Raw genomic sequence first — 19,719 nt, forward strand, 5'->3', positions numbered from 1 at the left:
GAAGGAAGAAAGGAAGGAAGGAAGAAAGGAAGGAAGGAAGGAAGGAAGGAAGGAAGGAAGGAAGGAAGGAAGGAAGGAAGGAAGGAAGGAAGGAAGGAAGGAAGGAAGGAAGGAAGGAAGGAAGGAAGAAAGGAAGAAAGAAAGAAAGAAAGAAAGATTTTTTTTTTCTCCCCCATGTTCTTGGAAGTTCTTTTATACTTGCAGAATAAACCTCTGCTGGAAATTTTCAAAATCTTTGAATTTTTCACCTGATTCTTATATATAAAGGGGCTAATGTAGCTGACTACAGTCATATAGTTGTATGCATGTATTCCACTATCCCAAGTAGTTAACTACAGTTATTCTCTCTTCTATTCATTTACACCAGTTCTATATTAATACTAATTCCAATTAATTCTGTAATTTATATCAGTAAAAGCAGGAGAAGAACCAATTCCAATGAAGTATATATCGTTAATAACTATAATTACATATAAAAACTCTATATGTGCACACATGTACACATATAGTAGTCTATTCTGATTTATGATATGACATTGCAGTACAATATGGCAAATCCATGTACAGTTTGTTTGTCTCTTCCAATTTGTGCTGAAATTATTGTGAGGCCAAATATAGTCTACCCACCACAGTGGTACTGCATTAAAAATAATCTTTCATTTGTTTTTGTCATTTACAGAGCTAATGGTCAGCAAATTTGTACATCCTGCCTCTTTTTTTTCTTAATGAAATGGAAAAGGGATGTGTGCTATATAAAAAAGAAGTTTTATTAATGTTTCATAAAATGGTTGCTACAATCAAAGGAACTGCTATGAAAATTAAATTACTGGGCTGACTCTGAAAATCAGCATAATATGCTCTGTTTAATTCAGTCATGCTAAGATGTTAGATTCTCCTTCATTCTCTCAGCTTTCTCTCTCCTTCACCTGGGGGCATCTGCTGATGAGTCTCTTCTAGAGGTTGTTTAATGACTATTTTACAGCAACTGTCAGCTTTCTAAAGCCCAGTGGCACTGGGCGTCACTGTATTACCAGCCTTTTTACACAATTTGCCTGACTGTAAATCTGAGCTTTAAAAGTACAAGAAAAGCTCTTATTTGATTTAATGACTGGCTGACGGGGGTCGATTAATCTTTTTATGCTTAGATGTTTTACTCATAAAGGTCATATTCTATTTGTTTATTCTTTTCTTCTCTCATGGCCAATGAAAATGAGGTGAGGAATTTTAGGTATCATTCAATTGGAGCTGAGTGGCTTGGAAGATAATGCTGTTCATGGGCAGGATTGTTATTGTATATAATGGATATCACAGGAAATCCCAAAGGCACCATTCAGAATCAGGGCCCCATTGTTCTAATCACTGTATAAATTCCCAGGGATACATGGTGTGATCTCTGGGATATGGATGATCTAATTTAGGAGAAGGTGCAATGGGTGTGCTGTAATAATACAAAGGAGAGAAAGAAGGCAAGGACACCCAGTGAGAGGAACACTCACAGACTTTCTGCATAGTTTTTGAGAGTACTTGAAATAGATAAAGTTTAAAATAGATTCTCTTTTAAACACCGAGGATGATTAAGCATGAAATAAAAGGCCATGAATACACCGTAAGTAATATTTCCAGATGCACTGAATTTCCATTTTCCAAAGTGACTTAGGTACTTACGAGTATAAATTTCATCTACATGCATTGAGACTCAAGTACATTTTCCAAAAGTTGTACACAGAATAGAAAACAAGATCTGATTTTCTAAATCAGTTATCAGATTCTTTGTCTCATTGAAAATCAGGGGGACTTACTTGTACTGGGTACAATTTTTCGAAAGCCTATAAATATGATAACCTGGCATCTACAAAGCAAAATGATGAAGAGCTATACATACGGTTCTGCAGCTAAGAAGGCAACGTTTACTGGGACAAACTGGAAGAAAAGGAACCTCTTTGCACAAGAATCTTCATTTCAACAGGCCTATTTCTTCAGTGCCATGAACTTAATTTCTTCTATGTAATGAGCTTGGTGATATCGTCTTTCCTTTTGCTTCCGAAATGGTGCAAGACCCTTTCTGGGACTTCAGTATGTTCTATGAGAATAGCACACAAGCAGCTATTTTCTCCTTTAATTTTGTATCTTATCAACTCTACTTGGTGGATTGTAAACCTTTCTGTCTCATACATAGTGTGAAGCCCACTCTTGACACTTAACTCATAGCCTTGGTGACATGTACTGTGCAAGTGTGAAAAAGCATAATTGGTGGATCCTTTGCATCCTTCTATAACAATGGAATTTTCATGTGACTACTAACAGAGGTGAACTAAGTTTCATCACCTTGATACTTGGAGTGTTTATATGACATTTTGTCACACTATTTAGAACCGTAGGTGAACATCACAGGCTATCTCGATGCCAGCACTGGAAAAACCCTCAAAGTAGGACCCTTCCCTTGTTGTCAGTGGTTAGTTGTGTCACTGTGTCAGTTGGATGTAACATGATTCATTGAAAATACATTTTACTATTTGAAATGACATACCTTTTTAGATGACATGCTTAATTCCATACTATTTTTGCAGCTTTGCAGTAGAGAGAACATTATGAGTCCTGAGGAGAACAGACTCTTTCTCCAGAATTTTTCTTAATTCATCACTTTTCTGTACCACAAATCTTTCTTCTACCTTAGCCTTCCTTCCTCTTTAATTTTGTTTCCAGTCTTTCCCTCTTTTATTTGATTTAACTTGATTTCTAGTAAAGTTGAAGTAGTTCACATCAGGAAACCAAACTGTGAGTAAAGCGCAAATGGCAAAGTAATCTCAAAAGGATGAGGGAAAGCTGGTAACAACTGACATCATGTGAGGGAACATGAGGCTTGATGGCCCCCTAAGAAGTGGGGCAAAGCATACTAGTGCTTAGTATGCACCAGCAGTGTGAGAAGACTAAAGACATCGATAAGGCTAGTTCTAGGAAACTGAAAGCAAACAGGAACGCATTTGCTTCAAGTGTAACTGGAAAACAACGTTCCCAACTTGTGGAGATTGTCATGGCTTCAACACTTTGTTTCTGCTTTGGTACACAAGGAGAAGAGATATCTGCCAGTAACTGCCTCAACCAAAAGTCTCATCATCTGGGTACAAGCATGATCTGGAAACTTATAGTTTCTACTCAAAAACCTGTAGTTTCACCTCCAAACTATCTAATTCTTGTGTGTCTGTCTTCATCATTACTCTTTATTCCCTCATATCTCTGCAAAAAGAAACACATGCAGCAAAAGAAAGTGAGAGATTTTCTACGTAAACTCATACTTCAGACAATAGGCATTACTTTTTAGCTATTCTGCAGCAAGAAGTATTTTCTGTCTTTGTCTTTCTCTGGTTATAATCAGAAATTTCATTTTAGACTTGAGAACCTTTCCCAGTCAAAGTTTTGTTGAACTCAATAAGCTCCAATCATCATTTAGTTCAATGTGTTAGTATTTTACAATGAAAAAATCCTCATAAGTAAAATCTTGCTCAGCTTCAGCATTCTTGTCACTCTCTTGTTTGTCCAAAGATGATTCTGTATCAGAAAAGGAAAATCACTGAACTGATCTAAGATTTGCAAAATTAATTTGGATGCAAACAACTTTTGGCCTATAATTTTAAAAGACAGCATTTATGACAGGTGAATTCTTTTTTATAATGGTAGGGAAAGTGAAAATTAGAATGCTTCAGAGTTGGAAGAAATCTCTGAAGCTTTTCAGTGGTCAGAAGTTTCCAACTTCGCTCTGGTTTAGATTGGTATTCAAGAAATTTCTTTTCAAGCTAAAATCTTTTTCTCTATATATTGTCCACTCTCTTTTGTCTACTTTTTTCACAGTCTTCCACAAAAGGTAAATAAATCTTTTCTTCCTCTCCATTATGCCCTTCAGATTGTGGTCAGTTCTATGCTCTCTCTCTTTCAGTGCTGCTTTTTTTATGAATGCTTCTTAAGATCAGTGAACATTTCACTAATACCTGACTCTTAAATTCATATAGGGAGAGAAATCAAGCAGTGTTAAATTCAATTTTGTATTAACTTCATTCCTTCTGTTGTGTAACTGTTGGATAGTCAGTTCAGTGCATCGGTCAGAAAAAATTCCTTAATGGACATATCTGGAGACTCGAGCACAAGAGTTTCAAGGAACATGAGCAAAAAAGTGGACTTTCTCGCTGTTAAACAGTGAGCTTAATAATGAAAGCATAACAAGTATCTGTTCTGTGAAGGTCCGTATTCAGAAACCAGTGCTGCCTGTCTGCAAGACTATTTTTTCTTCATAATGTGAGGCACTAAAAGTTTTTTTAAAATCTAGGTCTGCATCATTATGGTTACCCTGGAATTAGAGAAACTGTCACAGCCAGGGTTTGGGAAAGTAGGAGGCAATTCTGGCTGATCTGCATGGCCAGAGAGCATATATTGCTACATAAAGGACAAGCCAGAACAGTGGAGATTTGACACATGCCTATCTTACTATTTTGTCTTGCTTTGAGCCACATTCTTCCATACATCATATGCTAACTAGCAAATCTCACGTCCTTCATATTAAGAAACGGTCACATGGAATCGCTTACTCAGCAACATAAAAAATGGCCAATGGATTTTCCAAATACCCTTGTGTTTTGTATCAAGTTGACTCTCTCATGCAGTGGAAACTCCATTTTGGTCACTGAAAACCATGATGTAGAGAATTTTTAATGGTCCCTGTGTTCTTTCTGCAATTCTCAGTGTTGAGGCATCACATTGCTTTTGGGAAGCCTGATGCTCCCAGTTACTTTTGCAACTGTACTTTCACTCTGCAGGCAAATTAATCTGAAGTGGATCTGTAAATGTCTTACCAAAGGGTAGGCGATGTTTAGGCTCGATAATCTGATATGTTACTCTCTGTGCCAGACCTAGAACTTAAGCACGCTGATTCTTCTAGGGGTCTTACTTGCCTTTCATTCTTCTAGCGGTCTTCCCTTTAAACACAGTTTCACTAGCTAAATACAATTCTGGAACTCTACCCTTCTGCTGGTGGTTATATGTTCTGATTCCTCATGTAAATATGATTTCATCTTTTGGTCTTTATCATTTTGCAGACTTCGGCTGGAGATACTGGAGCTATGTAGATTCCTATTTTTCTTGTAACCATTTTGGCAGGCATGTGTCAGTTTGATCGATAATGATGTCTGGATTAGGCAGTCCCAGTGGCAAAAATGGACTCTTCTTAGGCTTATTGCCAGATTTTGAAAGCCGCTATAATGACATTCTGCCAAGCAAGCAAGATCTGAATGCTGATTGAACCCCTTTAAAAAAAGTGCAGACTAATAGGCGTTATTGCGTGAATAATAATTAGCACAATTAAGTGGCTGGCACTTTGCCTGTGAAATTTTCAGAGCACACAATTAAAAACCTCTACAGAGTTTTGTTGACTATCGTCAAGTATAAAGTAACAGAAAGAAGGAATTACCAGGAATGATGCAATCTTGAAGATCATCCATCTATAGCATAGGAAAAATTGTTAAGGAGGAAAGTTTCAATATAACATATTTGAAGGCTACACAATGACTGCAGATCTTGGAAGGAAGAATCTTGGAAGGAATCTATATCCTCCACTGTGTAGTTTTTAAAAGAAGATAAAATCTTGCAGATGCAAATTTTGCAGTCCTCAAAAGTTTCCCTCTCATTATGATGTTTGGGCATTTTTGCTCATTTGTTTTATGTATGTGTGGTTGTGCTTGTTTTTTGGTTGGTTGGTTTTGTTTGGTGGTGGTGGTTTTAACCTTCTTAAAGTTCTTGTAGAGACTGAAGGGGTTAGATTAGGACACTGAAAAGAACTAATCATGCTGTGTTCTTCCTGAAGTCTATGGGCTGAAGGAACAATGCACTTTCTAAGTCACTTTTGACTTCATTGAATAATCTCTGATGGAGTAAATTAAGCATAAGCACTGAGTACATTTTCTATCTAACTAAAAACACAAATGGCCCCTCTAGTTCCAGAGATACATTCATGACTAGCTATCAAACAAAGATTATTTTCTTACCAAGTCTTCTAGTTCAGCCTTATTTGAAATATGTGTAGTTTGGTATAAGCTATATATATCATAGTAATACATTAGTTTAACATCATCTCAGGTAAAATGCTGTTAAAATTTATGTGGGATTTAATAAGGATTTAACAGATATGAATGGCTTTATAGGAAATAAAGACTATCAAACAAACCTAACTTAAAAAAAAAAAAAAATTACATCTTACCTTATAAAAATAAAAGTAGACTTTTATAAGGTTTTTAGTTTAGATGCACATGATACTCTGGCTGAACTTTATAACTAAGCAGTAATATTTGTAAGGATTAGCAACTGGGAAACTGGTGGGTCTCTAAAGGTGGCTGTTAATGAGATTGTCGTTTTGAAGGGAATGGTTTTAACAGAATGCTTCAGACATCAGTACTTCCCCCAGTACTATTCAATATTTTCATCAGGGGTTGAGAAGTAAGTATAAAATTACTGCTGATAAAATTGGCAGGTGACACAAAGATTGGCAAAGTGGTAGATAATGATGAAGATGTCAGTCATACCAGCTGAACTGAATTGCATAGCAAACTGTGCCTTATTCAAACAGACCACATCTTAATATCAGGAAGTACAAAGTTGTGGTTCTACGAACAAGGCACATAGGGATGTATATACAGGGCTATGTCATTAACATGGTGACCCCAAGAAATGTTCATGTTTAATTGTAGGTAACAACACATATCATGCTCTCAGTGCAATGTGGTGGTAAAAAGGGCTAATGCAATCAGTGGATTCATAAACAGGGAAGTGTTAATGAGAAGTACGGTGTTTACACTTCTAATAAGGCAATAGCAAGACTGATATTTGACTACTACGGAAGTTAACATTGTCCACATTTAACTCTTTAAGAGGATCATTAGAAAACTGAGAATGCAGGAAAGGTCGAGAAAACATTTGAATTTTTGAAATAATGCTTTCCAGGGGAAACTGGAGGAATTCATCTCCTAAAGCAACCCATTTACAGAACGTCTCCAAAATAATGGGATCTCAGGGTTCTGAAATGCACTAGAAAATGGCATAAGACGAATTTGTGGCTGGTAACTGGAGCCATATGAATGCAAATTAAAAACTGGCCACCATTTTTAATAGCATGGATAGTTAACTAGCACAACAAAATGCTAGTGAAAATTCTGGCCTCTCTAGCTCTGGTATTTCTTCACGTGAAAACTCAGTCTCTACCAGGGAGATAGCCTTTACCCAAGCATCTTACTGCCCTGAACTCTGAGTTAAAGGGAAAAAAGTGCAGAAATTTTTGGACTACATGAACCAGCTCTCCTATTTTGGCTCATGTGCCAAGTAGGTGTGACTTTTAGCAACTTTCTTTCCATCTTCCAGACATTTTAAGGAACTGAGAATAAATGAAATGACACTGAGATATTTTAAAAGTTTGACCTGTTATAGCTATGTACTGCTAACTGATGATCTGATCTTTTTTCTTGGCTTGATAGCCATTCAGTAGTAACTGTATGATGGCAATTGAAAAATGCACACGAAATAGTATTCTATTCCACAGAACTTCTGTTATTGTTTAAAAGTAAGACTCTTAAAACAGGTATAACTTCAAAGTTATTTAACGGAGTTTTACATTTTTTTGCTGTTGTTGTTGTAGCTGTGGCTGTAAATCTGTTACTTAGTTTAATGGAAGATCATAAGGAGACCATATGGCTTTCCATGAACTGATTCTGCTTCTGTTTAAGATTTCCAAAGTGGCTCAGTCCATAGGAGTGTAATACTTCGTTTACATACATAGAAGTGTTTTATAGAAAATATGCTAAAACAAATATTCTTTGTCTAGTTTGATTTAATAGATTAGATACCGAGAAGGTGCTAATTATTGTTTAACTTTTCATAGAGGTCTAAATGTCCGTTGGAACAGATTAAAGATTTTCTTCTAAAAATAGATGTTTCTTTTGCATACATCAGGCAGTGACTGATGATCATATGATAGATGTTGACATCTTAATAGTAGATACAGTATTTTCTGTAGCTACTGATTTCTCTGCTGTTGAAGAGCGTTTTGGTTTGTTTGTTTTGTTTTTTTTTTTCAAGAGTGATTCTATTTGGAACCAAAGCTGAGTTTATTAAATTAATTAATGGGGACTCACTCCTTATAATATGTATGCAAATTTCCAAAGTGCACATTTGGATAACAAATGTGAAAAAGAGTTTGCACCTTATTCTTTACTCTTAGCCTTGAAGACGCCCCCACTTGCAAACCGTTTAGTGGATGGAAAGACTGTAAAATCAAAAATATGTCATTGGAAGAGGAAGAAAATAATGCAACTGACAGACAATGACATAGTGTTCAGTGGCAGATATTAAGTAATGAAAAACAAACTTATGCAAAATAAGAAACAAACATCAAAGAGAGAACCTTGCACAAAGTTAAAAGTAGTGGCTCACTTCACAATGAAAGAGATAGTTAAAATATGAATGCAGTTTATGAAACATTAGCAATCTCCCCACCAAGATGCAATCAGATCTTAAGTATGAAGTATATGTTTGTAGTGGTACTGAATAAGAAAATATTCTGAAATTTTTGACATAGACACAAGTCATAAACATTAAGTAATCTACTTCAGAAAGCTTAAAATTGAAGAACCATGTACTAGTCTCATAGGAATTTCAGAAGCTCATCAATATTTGTTAATCTGCAAGTTCCTGATGAAAAGTGGTATGTGATATTTCAGCACACCTGAAGTAACAGAAGCGTTAAGTACCACTTAAAAAAATCAAGCTTATAATATTTTCCCTCATGAGCAGACGTAAGAAAATATTAGGAAAGCTGTGGGGAAAAAAATGCAAAAAATAACAGTGCTTTGGGTCTACTATTACCTCATCTCTTTTACCTGCCTGTCATCATACTGGAATAGTTAAAAAAAAAAAACCAAAACAAAAATTCTTAATCTACAGTTGTAATCAATACAAGCAGAAAGTTTAACCACTTGTAAAACAGAAGAACCTCAACCATCATATACAAGCACAAATTAAAGTGAACTGAAACTCAGTCATTAGAGTGAAAAATAAACTCAGGACCAGAAATGATCAGTAGCACATGATGTACAGCTTTCTCAGGAAAAAGCGATGTCCTAGCATGGAAAAAGTAAGGTCAGAGTAATGTTTCACCTCAGCTGGCTGGAAGAGGGAAAGACAAATTTGTTCCTAGGAAGGGGTAGAAGCCTAAGAAGAACAACTCCTGTAAGACTTCAGCTCTAAATTGGCCAAGGGGTGAAAGAAAGATATGACAAAAACGCAAAGGATAATCTAACGCTCTGGGTACTCTCAAGAGATTTAATCACGGTATGTCAAAAATGTAACGCTAAACATTGTGTCCCAGTTCTGTTCCACTTAGCTTTAAACAAGAAAATTAACCATCTCATTTAAGGAAGGATCACTCTCCAATCCTGCCAGAAAGAGGGAAGGGAATTTTTCACAGACACCCATCTCAGATAAGATAGATGCCTCTCCTGGGTCTCTGTTTCTTTCTATGGACTATAGAGGGAGCTTGAACGATTAGTTTAAGCTTGAAGACAGTTAAAATTTTAGAAAACTAAAGCCAGGTGAATCCTACCCTTTGTTTTCAGTCCATCACCTCAAGCTGCTTGGAGGGAAGAGGAATATCTGCCTATAGATATCACAGTGGAGTCCACATTCTGGCTGCCTTACTAGCACTTGAAATGAGAAGCCCAAAAAAGCCTGGTGGCTTGGCCACAGTGGATTGAATAATATTGTCAAGTGTTGCACCTGGTTTCTAATTTTAAATGTTTGATTCTTGTTTTTTCCCATTATTCATCTACTGCTAGCCAGAAATACTAGTGAAGGTGGGACTGGCTTGTCCTGAAGCTAAGAAGCAGCCCTTCTGAATCGTTTTCAGCTCTTGACTCTGCTTTATGTGGCTCTGTCAGGGAAATATGTGAAGCTCCCCCTACCCTATGGTAACATTTCAAACCATGCCTAGGTGTATTCTTCATGTTTGAGCAGGGTTTGGTGGTAACAAAACAATACTCATTTCTCTGCTTGCTTTCTCTGATCCACAAAAGCAAACATATAGTCAGTGGTAGCTCTGCTCAAATGTTACTGTATAAAATAAGTGAACATGGTTTGCATGTATTATCCCATCATGGAGAAAGGGAATAATTTGCTCGAACACTATAGGAATATAAATTAAATCCAGGGTATGCCTTTACATGCTTAATACAATTTGAAATAAATTGCTATTTGTTTGGTTATGATATCTCACACTTTTTTAATATAGAAGCTAAATTGTTTCTTTAAATTGCAAGAATTTTATATCTGTCTATCTATAAAGATATATCTATGTAGTTCATAAGCATATACTTATATACGTGTAATAAATATACATAAACATACACAAAACATACACGTATATACATATAATATACTCTCTTCAAACATTTTATTCTTACAGGATAATGAACCAAATTTTACAGGAAAGTTATTTGTTACCCTAACTCAGTGTCTCCCCTGAGATAAGACAGTTAAAAAATCACTGCCATAACACTGTGAACATTGCAATTTCTCCCGATGAGTAAAATTGGAGAAATTTCTCCTTGAGAGCAAAAAGGCAAGCTGATTAAGTCAAAGAGGTGTTATAAACCCCAAGGGAAAACAATGTGCTTTATTTTTGAAGTATTCCCAGCAGAAGTCTGGGAAATCTTACATGTCCTCTCACCACGATCCATCATTATAACTTAGCTGTTTGCAAATCCTCAGCAGGTCATCATATTTTACACTTGCTAACCATGTAAACACAACCGGGGACTCCTAATTACTGTAGATAATCTCAAAAACTTTCCACATTTGTAAAGCATACAGAAAAGGCTGAGAATAGATCATTTCCCATGTTGTTTTTTTTCCTCATGTATATTTGTTTAGCTGTCACTTTTCTGGATCTCTAACTGCAAGTGTAAAGCATCTTTTTCATACACATATAATAGCTCGTAACAACCTTGGAGATGCTCAGTTCTTGTTCTGCATACAGCAGGTGGGTTTGCTGTGCTTTTGCTAAACTGTTTAATCAAAGTGCTTCATACTGAAGGGTCCATGAATAAATATTGTAAACATCATCAGGGGAAGTGATTTATATTTACTTCAATTTTGACAGGAGAAAACCTAGATTATCTTGAATTAGCAGATGAAGTTTTTGTATATTGGAGTTTGTCAAGTATATTAAGGAGAGCATCACGTGCAAAAAAAAAGCAGTAGTTTCTCAGGTCTGGAGGTAAACATTTCCCAAAATAGAACAAAAAAAAAAAAAAAAAAGAGCTTATATATTTTTTATTTGGGTGAAATTTACAACAGTATGGTTTATGACCTTGGCCCTGGAAATACATGTTCAGAGGTGTCTCAAAGTTACCAGCACCACTGAAAAATCGAATTTTGCTACCCTGCAGAAGAGAATCTAGAGCCACACCAAAGCAGGCTATTCTTTCCACAGGGAGGGAGGTGGCACAGGCAGACCCAGGAGCAAAGAGCCCAAGAGAAGCCCCATAGGGCCAGGACAGGTTCTCCAAGCTGTGAGGAAGGGTAGGGATGTAGGCAGCACTGGAAGACCCCACGCATCCCAGCAGTGGCCTCTGCTGCACAAATGCCAGGGCTTTGTGGGATCGCTGTGCTGCATGGGTCTGCACGGCCCAAGCACCAGGAAAATGAATGGGAGGGTGAGGGGTCATGGCTGTCCTGCTGCCCCCACCTGCCTGCTGTCATGGGCAGCTGCCTACTTCACCTCTGCCTAAAGTTTACCTGCTGTATATCGCATTTTACTCGCAGAATGATTATTATTTATTTATATACTATCAGCAGAATCAAGGGTATGGTAATTATCACTTCTTAGAAGAATGTTTTAAGGAAAGAAATGAATATACATTTACTATACATACATTCCTTACCAGGGTAATAGTTTAATCCGATCAAACCTGAAGTGTGAAGAGTGGTGCATGTTAGGACAAGAAAGAAGAGTTTACTACTGGCAGATCAAATTTACTTTGCTAGGGTGTTGAATGCATTCTTGTAGGTAGAGCACAGCTTGGCACAGGAGATTACTGTGCCCTTCCACAAGTAACTGCACAGCAGAAATCACATTTTTAATGGCAACTATTATGCTAACAGTCATATTTTAGCTATTCTCAAATTATTTTCAAGAGGTTAAGAAAAAGCTAAATGGAAGCATCTGCTCATCTGTTATCTGTGATTTCACCTTATGAGTTTTGTGGCAGCAGACCTTGTTTTAGAGGTTCTTCCACCCTCTGGACCACTGAATCATTGTTGCTTATTCCTCACAACTTACCCCCAGTGGAGGTTGCTGTCACCTTGGCTGCATTCATTACCTGCACACAGCAACACACGTAAAAATACAAATACATATACAAATGTGTGTGCGTGTTTGTGTAAGTATATGAATTTAAATGAGTATTTGTGTGTATATAGAGAAAATGTGTGTGTGGACATTTCTGTGTTAAACCAGAACTGTGAACTGATCCAGCTTGCTTGTTTCTAACAAACAGGAGAGAAAGGATGGGAGAGTGTGCATGGAGGAGACAGACCAGGCTAAGATTAGGCTATGGGAGCTGGACGACAGGGACAGACAAAAGATCTGTTCAACTAATTTTGCTGCTGGATGATTCATAATATGGCCTTTTTGCGGGGGGAGGGGGCGTTTTACAGAGCATGCAGCAATCTCACATGTGCTCAGAAGACACACTAAGTTTTACAATGAGTGTTCATGTTACAATACGTATCCATATTCCTGGCCAGATTATGCTTTTCAAGTACCCATCTTTCTACAGTGATTCAAGGGAGTTATTTGTATGAATGACACCAGCAGAATAAAAATCTCTGCTTCTTCATCTGCCTTTCTTTTCAACTCAGAAACAGAAACGTCAGTGCTAAGGTTTTGCTGTGTTCAAACCTTCCTGTGATGAAAAGATTATTTTGCATTTAGAAATCCAGAGACATATGGTGAATGTGAGAGCTGGTCAGCAATCAAGAGTGATTGATTCAGGTTTGGTCTATCAATTAATTGACAGAGCAGTTTTAATCTTTTTTTTATTATTTTATTTTAAGCTTGGGACTTCACTGGAATATTATAACTCCCTTAACCATGCCCGTGACAGCTGACTTGTACCCATAAACTTTGGTGCATTGATCTATTAGTTCAGCTACTTCAATACATCTTCTTTTCCATAAATATGTCTGAGCTGTGACTTTTTTTCCAACCTCAACAGAGGTTTCCTGCTTTGGAGAGATCTAATATGTACAGTGGCAACTGCATATGCAGTCTAATATCTGCTTTGAATAGCTATACATAATTCACAACGAGCTATATGGCTATGCAGTAACCTACAGTTAAGTGACTTGGCGTTGAAGCATTTCCATACATGCAGTAGAAAGAGGCACTGGTTAATAAGAGTTCCTCTCTTTTTTTCCCAGGGGAAGGAGGGTGGGAGGGAACAGTGGAGGTGGTCTAGGTTACTGCACCCAAAAAAAAAAGAAAAAAAAAAACACAAAGGAAAAAAAAATAAAAACAAAAAGAAAAGCTTCTTCCTTGTTCACATTTTTAGCTTCTGTCTTTTGGATTCATTCCCTAGCTTGTGTCAGTTTTCTGTACCGACAGCAATTCTTGTACACAGTTGCATGGCAAGATTAACTTTAAATCCTCCCCTCCTCCTTCCCCCTCCAGCCCCTGCCTGTCATTGTCTGCTCTTGAGTAAGCAAAGTGAATGTGGTCAAAGCCATATGGGACTGTGTTTTTCCATTCTCAAGGGCAGCCACCCTTCTCATCAGCAAATCCATGCTAGCTGCTAGTGCTTCATATATTAAACTGATTTTCAGTCACGAGGTTAGTTTCTCACTGGTGAAGCACTCAGCATAATAATACTTTACACCTTGTACTTCAGCAGTCCTTTCTAAACACTAATTTAGCCTCACATCCCTCTCTGAGGTAGGTCAGTGTTATCCCACCACATGAATGGGGGAGCAGAAGCCCTCAGAGGTTAAGTGACCTACCTGGAGTCATGCAAGAAATGAGTAGAAATGCAGAGAACAGAAAACAAAGACCCTCTGGCTCATAGGCTTGTATGGTGCAGTGGGAAAAATTATCAGGTGTTCAAAAAAGGTTTGTGGCAAATGGAAATAGAAGAAAAATTAAAAATAAGCTTTACTGGGGGAAAAGGGGACAATTTATATTCATCGTTTTCAGATGAGGAGACTGAGGTGAGAGAAGAGTTAAGTGATTTGCTTGATATCCCATAGGAAATTTTTACCAAACATAGAAGTTATGTGTGTAGTGAAGGCAAGAAGAGAGACTAATTAAATAAGTGACTTCTCTGATTGTGTTATTAAGCACAAAGAAACAGGAAGACAAAACCAGTATAACACCAGATGTCAAACTTTCAGAAATCCAAAGTCAGTTGTCATTTTTATTTGATCATAGTTGCTTTGTTTGATTTGACTTTTACTTTACTCATTTATTTTCTTTCACTTGTCCTTTCATTTTCTTTTGACAGTAGATATTTTAATTATTAAATTCCTTGTTTTCTTTAAGCATGTCAATTCCCTTAATCATTCTGTTTTGTTGCTTCTCTCTTTTTTATCTGATTTCTATTCCCCATCAATACCTGGTTTGTGATTTTAAAATGTTTCATATATTTACACATAGTTTCTGTCACTCTGACTCTCCATTGTGTATTGATCCTCAGTTCTGGTCTCTGCCATTGGTTGTTGAATTCTGGAGAACCATCCTTTTTCAGTATACTTTAATTATGGTTTGTTTGTTTTTTTTTCCAGTTTCTCTCTGCCTATGTAGAATGACATTACTGAAAATTAAACAAATGTAGCTCTGAGACAATGTCTGTATAGAAGTGAACCTTCCTTAAAAGACTGTATTCTACTCCTTTTCCTCACAGGAACTCTTGCAAGACTTGTATATGATACTATATGACGTGATGTTATACTGTTATTACAGAGTGTTTATAGTATTTTACCTTCTTTTTGACCCAAAGCCTGAACTTCATTCCTAGGAAAATGGCATACAATTTCTATAATCAGCGATCACGTCTTAAAACAAAAGAGGTTTTGCATGAATGTATGGGTTTTAGTTGTTCAGTTTCTATTTTTGATGTGAGAGAGAAGAAAAAAGTGTGTTCATGACTGATTTTTTTATATGCATATACTTTTTACTTTACTGTTCCTTTCAGTGTTTTCATGTGATGGTCTATTCCTGTCTTAAATAGATTGCCCAAAGTTTCTCAGTTTCTCCTAGGGTTTTTTCCAAGCCCTTACATCACTTTGCTACTTAAAAAAAAAAAAAAGCGGGGGGGGGGGGAAGGGGATAACAATATGCATACTTGTGTGAGCATAAGATTGTAATGACATTACGCAAACCCATCCTTCCAGTAGCAATCACTATTTTTTCTTCAATGCAACTGAAAAGCTTGTTTGCTTCTTTCACCCTAAGAAAAAACCAAGTGCAGAGAGAAGCTTAGATCTTCAGTATTTCAGTCCTAGTCCTCTACTTAGCCCACTAGGTCATGACTCATATGATAACCAAGATCTCAAAGAGCTAGTCATTAGTTCCAGCTGGTACCTAAATATAACAAACTGTTTTGATGCAATAAAGCGATGAGTTTATGGCAAATCTGTGGGGTACGTTCCACCATCAGCTCCCAAACACAAAACTCCCCATTGACTGCGTGTGGATCATCCCTGAGCAGACTGTTGGCACGCAATGGCTCCCTAGTGATTCCACAGTGGAAGAAATTCAAGGAATTTGTCTCTGACCACAGGATTTATGAGGCCATGCTGAAGTCCTTCATGAACGGCAGGGAGCAGGGAAGCAGTTCAGAGCCTGTTGGGTTTTTTGCTTTCTTTTTGTTTTGTTTGTTCTCTTTTGGGACTTCACATGGGAAGAAGAAAGAGTTGAGAGGGAATTCTGGAAAGTTTTCAGCTTTGGCCTACCTCAGCTTCCACTGAAATATAGGGCTAAACTCCTGCTATCCCCAATGGGAACTGAAGCAAATGCTACCTATTTTCTCATTGTTACAGAAGGGGTTTATTCTGTGTGTTCAGATATGTTAATGTTCAATTCAATAGAATTTTTAATAATACATTTTAAAATGTACTTTGTGCTGCTATAAAAGAGTATTTTATTCAAGACTAAATCATTGCTTTTATGCCAAAGAAGAAAGGTTGTTGTTGCCTACAGGGTGTGAATTCATAGCCAAAGCACACAGGATGTGTGCAGCTATCTTCTTTGGTGGTAGTACTACTTTGCTCCTGTATATTGCTTCTGTCACAAGATCTCAAACTGTTTGCAAGCAATGTTTCTCCACCTGTAATCTGTAGAGTTTTTGTGATCCAAGAAACATTCAAAAGTAGTCCAGAAAAAAAAACGTAATTCCCCTCCTCTGCATTACTCTGTGGCTGCAGAAGAGAAATATATTACAGAACAAATGCTACATATGCTCATTCCTACATACCTGAGTAAGAAAACAAAACAGTGTGAAAAATACAAGTGAGAAAGGGGTATGTCAAATTTTATCTTCCTTTTGTTTGATTGTAAATGAAAATCATTGCAGCAACACCAGACATGATGGGCCTTATATCTGATTTTTTTTTGCTGTTCTGAGGAAGGTTTGGTCCAGTGTAGCAATAAAAATATCGAGGACCAGTTCTCTTGAAGGAATCAATGTCATTATCCCTGTTTTACAAGTGGCAATAAAGAAATTCAATGAAAATTAATGTTGTTATAAGGACATGCACTTAAATAGTACCAGCTTTCAACATATGTCTTAAATGGAAATAGGACAGTGTCCACAGTTTAGAACTTGTGTTTGAAACAGTACTATGAGGACAACAAATATGTGTGCATTTTGGGACTATTTTTGCAGTCAGCTACTATGTTTTATAACTTCAGGCTCGTAATTTATTCCACTTAACCTCAGGCACTCTCACTGCAGGGCTGTGTGAGGAGCCGAGCCACCACCACATATGGGATTGCAGCATCCAGCAAGCTGATAGGGGAGAGTTCAGTTCTATGCCCCCAGGTCCAGTCAGTAGTAAGCCTGAGCATGTACTTCAGTAAGTACACACACATACACCTAATGCATACATACATACATATATATATATATATATATACACAAACAGCCAGCCACATGGATCAACCCAGGCAGAAAAGACAGCACTCATGCAGACACAAACAGCAGCAATGGCCTCATACTGTTCCTGTCTCCGGCTGAGCAGAATAAAAGTCCATTACTGGAAACTGCATATGAATATATACAATATGGTACACTCCAGCGGACAGTCCATCTGGTAGCTGCCACTGGATCCCAGCATCCTCAGTTGCTGGCACCTGGACATACAAGCCCCCTGGGTCCACAGCCCCTGTGTAGATGCCAGTACAGACCCCCTCACTCACAGATACACACATAGACACATATACACACAGACACAACAAACACACAGAGGAGCCCTCCAGCAACTGGCCTTAAACACCCATTTTAACCAGTATTTTGCCCCTGAATCTCCTGGTGTCCCAGTTGCCTCATGCTCAGAGCCACTCACATGCAAACAGGTCTCCCTGGTATCTGGCTTCAGTGACACATGGCTCTGGACCCTCTATGCACACTTGTCTATACCAGAGAATCACAGATTTTCACTACAGTTCAAGCACTTCACATCTGAAAATGCTGCTCTTATATATTTTGATTTCTTCCTTATCAGTCACTAAGTCTTTTACAAAATCCAGGATAAACATGACACAAGAATCAAAAGTGACATCTGCTTTGGTGCTGTGTTTCTTTTTGATGTGTCAAGAAGGTGATTTTTTTTTTCTTCTGAAAGATCAATGGTATCAGGATATGCACCTAAATATGTTATAGGCTTGGCAAGCCTAAACAGGGAACTTTTCATAGTCCAATGTTTTACTTGAAACATTATATATGTGATGCTAGACAAGTCTGCATGGATTTCGGAAGGATTAGTGTAATCAGTGTTACATTTTATAGTTTTGCTACTTAAACTCATGTCCTCAGACAGCTCACATCCAGGCAAGAAGATGACTCATGCATTTGATCTCAAATAAGAATCCAGTTTTTCTCCGTATCTAATAAAATGGACTAGTAAGTTTGAACCCATTTCTCATACCTGTGAGAAGCCACTTGCAGGTAGTCCCAGGGAAAAAATGAATGAGATTACTTTCAGAGATAAAAGTGCATCCATGATTATAAAAGATCCCAGTATATTACTTGATTCAGTCCTAAATAAGAAGGTGAAATCTAGTTCTATTTTTAGTTTTTCAAATAAATTTTAATTTTTATTCCTTCTCCATTGTCACTATCTCTTCATATTTTGATTATTTTAATTCAAACATTCTTCTCTCATTTAATTCTGATTTATTTTTATTGTTTCTATTTCCTTGGGTTTAGCTTTCTTTTGACACAGTATTCATGTACCAGATTTAGTTGTTAAACACGAATGCAAAAGTGACTGAAATTAAGTGTGTCAAGGCTGCAGGAATATCTGTGGGATTTGTAGTGCAGTATCGAAGGAAACCCACATAATGTAATAAGAAAATTCTCTCCATCCTGAACCTGAGGTTCATATAAATGACATCCAGAGCTGTTTCTGTCATTGTTATATACTTTCCTTGAGCACAGTCCTTGTTTTCATAGTAATGACAGCCTTGTCATTACAGCACAGACTAGGAAATAACAAGGTTTGAATTCCACTGCTTTTTCTTCCATACCTTCTTGAATGAGTCACTGAGACCTATTTTATAATGCGGTCAAGAAGCATATGGTTACTTTGGTTTGAGAATTCAATCTGAAATCCTACAACTCCATTATCCAAAATTTATGAACACTTTTTTGAGAAAGCCCAAGCTTTCTTTTTCTGATTTTCTTGTCTAAAAAACAGAGGTGATGGTAATAAATATGTACAGTGAAGGAATGAAAGCTAAACCAGAGCCTTGCAGGTACACTCAGGTTCATAGTCAGGTTAAACTTTCAATATATTTTTCTGGATGTGAAGGCAATGATATTATTTTTAATTTTCAAATATTTTGTTCAAAAATCTATATTTTTGCTCAAAGGTTTTCTAAATATAAAGTACTATATTTTCTAAAACCACATCTTTTGTCCTTGTCTAAAATAAGGGCACTGGTGAGCAATACTTACTGGTTAATTTCAGAAATTAAAAAGATTTAACCTTCTTAAAACAGCTATGGAAACATTCTGTCAAAGCTTTTATAATGCTGATATCAATTAATAGTTCGATTCCAAGAAACAATTTGTAGGACAATACAGTCTCATAATTACCTCTTCCATAGGCAAGAAGTAAAGAAATTTAAACAAACTACATGAGTTTTTTCTTTAGATGATATTAGATCCCAATTCAGTCCTATTATACTTTGACAGGAGCCCAAGGTTAATTTCTCTCTCATGGCTTGACCGGAGAAGGTGGACATATTCTGTTCAATGTTAGAAACACAAATTAGCATGACTGGGCACAATCAATAATTTGTGCTAAGAAAAGCTCAAGGCAAGGATAACAAGACTGAAGGTAAGTTGGCAGAATGAAGTGGGAATCTTGGCTTGTCAGTTCTCACTGTTCAACTTTTAACATCAGCATAATAAA

Source organism: Columba livia, chromosome 3, assembly GCF_036013475.1.
Source record: "Columba livia isolate bColLiv1 breed racing homer chromosome 3, bColLiv1.pat.W.v2, whole genome shotgun sequence".
NCBI classification, from domain to species: Eukaryota; Metazoa; Chordata; class Aves; order Columbiformes; family Columbidae; genus Columba; species Columba livia.